The sequence below is a fragment of the Chiloscyllium plagiosum genome, unplaced genomic scaffold, assembly GCF_004010195.1.
Source record: "Chiloscyllium plagiosum isolate BGI_BamShark_2017 unplaced genomic scaffold, ASM401019v2 scaf_9082, whole genome shotgun sequence".
NCBI lineage: Eukaryota > Metazoa > Chordata > Chondrichthyes > Orectolobiformes > Hemiscylliidae > Chiloscyllium > Chiloscyllium plagiosum.
Window position 1 is genome coordinate 29,374 of NW_025215178.1, and position 2,818 is coordinate 32,191.

Here is a 2,818-nt window from a genome sequence, read left to right on the forward strand (position 1 = left end):
CCTCTTTCCGACCACTCCACCCCCACCCCCCTCCGGCCTATCACCCTCACCTTAACCTCCTTCCACATATCGCATTCTCAACGCCCCTCCCCCAAGTCCCTCCTCCCTACCTTTTATCTTAGCTTGCCTGGCAGACCCTCCTCATTCCTGAAGAACGTCTTATGCCCGAAACATCTATTCTCCTGCTCCTTGGATGCTGCCTGACCTGCTGCGCTTTTCCAGCAACACATTTTTCAGCTCTGATCTCCAGCATCTGCAGTCCTCACTTTCTCCTAGTGATGTTGTTGATTCCTTTCAGCATGTTTAATACCTGTAGCAGTCTCCAACCCTTCAATGCATCATGTCCCTCTAACCTCCTCAAATACTACAGCTTTGCAATATCTTCCAGCATCTACAACGCTCTTGATTTCTGTAACCTCATCCAGAACAGTACACCACATCTCTGCATAAATGAGGGGAATGCTGCAAACCTGGCTCCACAGCCCTCACTAACTCTCTGAAATCCTGCTATCCGAACACCCTCAGCATCTCTGGCTCCTCGAATCCCTACAATTCTCCCTGGCTCTGTGAACTGATCCTGCCCCTTCGAACCTTCCTAACTCATTAAATTCCTGCACAGCCAACGAACATCCCTATCAGTATAAGGCCGAGCCCCTACATTCCTCCCTACCTCTGTAGCTCCTACAGCTCTACAACGCTGTTTTTCTTTGTAACCTTCCCTCGTGCCTGTGATCCCCTTTATCTCCGGTTAGAGATCCTTCTTCAGTGAAATAACATCTCAGTACAAATCCTGTAAGAACTCCAAAGAATCCTCGATGCATCATTAAATTTGTCTAATTTTCTACATTCTCATGAGTTCAATTTCAACCTTCTCCACCTTTTCTCAACTGTATCCCTCCATTTTGAGGAACAGTGTGGTGAAACTTCTCTGGGCTGACTCCAATGCAAGAACATTTTCTCTCTAGGTAGGGGACCAGACCTGCTCAGAGTATTCTCAGTGTGGGCTGACTGGAGCCCTTAATACTTGTTACAAGCCTTCCCTATTTGTATTCTCCATTCCCTTTCGAATCAATGCCAGCATTCCATTTGCCTTCTCTATGACCTGCTGATCCTGTATACCACCTTTCTGAGATTTATACACAAGGGTCCCCAAGTTAGTCTGTGGTGTAGCTTTCTGCAGTCGAGCTGAAACCAAAAGTGACTGTAATAATCAGGAAAGTGTTGGTAAACGATGGTAAACTATATACCAGAAATGATAACTGGAAAATTGGAAACCTCATGAAGACGCACAGACCGTAACGCCATCTGGATGGCACTAAGGCACCATGCTGCCTCAGTGATTAGCACTGCTGCCTCACAGCGCCAGCGATCTGGCTTCTATTCCAGCCTTGGACTGTTGGCAATGTGGAGATTTTACATTCTCCCTGCGTCTGTGTGGGTTTCCTCCAGGTGTTACTGTTTCGTCCCACGGTCCAAAGGATTGCAGGTTAGGTGAGTTGGCCATGGGAAATTGTCCACCCTATAAGTTTTCTGTAATTCTATGATCAGATATAGGAGTAGGCCACTTGGACCATCGAGTCTATTCCACTATTCGATTATGGCTGAATTGTTTTTCAACCCCGTTCTCTTACCTACCATTTGTAACCCTTGATTCCCTTACTCGTCACGAACCTATCTATCAGGTGAAAGTGAGGACTGCAGGTACTGGAGATTAGAGTCGACAGAGTGGTGCTGGAAAAGCACAGCAGGTCAGGATGTATCCGAGCAGGAGAATCGACGTTTTGTGCAAAAGACTGTCACCAGCCCTTTTCTGACGAAGGGCTTTTGACCGAAACTTCTATTCTTCTGCTCCACAGATGCTGCCTGACCTGCTGTATTTTTCCAGCACCACATCCTGACAAGAGCCTATCTATCTCTGAGTTAAATACACTGAATTATTTACATCCACATCCTCCTGAGGCAATAAGTTCCACAGATTCGTCACCTTCTGGCTGAATAATCTCATTTCATCCCCGATTCACACCTCTTCATTTCTTACTCTCTCTGGAATTTCGTTTTCTCTTCTCTCTGTTTATCTCCCTTCACGTTCTTTCTCTCTATTTCATTCTCTCTCTCTCTCTCTCTCTCTGTCTATCTCCAATAACTCTCTCTGCCTTCAGACAGCGTAGTTGGAGAGCTCGTACGAAAGTCTGAACGGCTTCCATCTGTGCGCTATTAATTCTGAGGTTCTCTGACCCACAATAAAAATGTTATGTGCCTGTAGAGACAAACTGATTCAGTGAAGGACACAATAAACAGTGGCCACACACAAAATGTGGATTTGCTTGATAGCTACTCCTCGCAATTAATACTCCCTAGCTCCTGCCTGATACTGACATAACTTGCCTTACTCCAATTCCATAGCTTCTCAAAAGATCCTGACTTATCCATGTTCTTAGCTATCGTAAAACTGAAGGAGTTTCCAAAATGATTCCACAATGCTGTCCCCATGCAATGTCAGTCACCTGAAGGCTCATGAGCCAACACGAGGTCCAGTATGACCCTTCTGTAGTGGACTATGCACATACCGTTTCAAGTAACCCGCTTGGATGCACCAAACAAATTCTGCCCCATCTAAGCCATTGCTCTCAGGGAGTTCTAGTCAATATTGGGGATGTTGAAGTCACTTACTGTGACATCTCTGTTTTTATTACACCTTTCCATAACTGGCCCACACATGTGTTCCCAAAGCCTCGGTGGCTGTTGAAAGGAGTATAGTATAATCCGAATACAGTAATTGCATCAATCTTATTTTTGTGCTCTACTCATATTGTCTCAG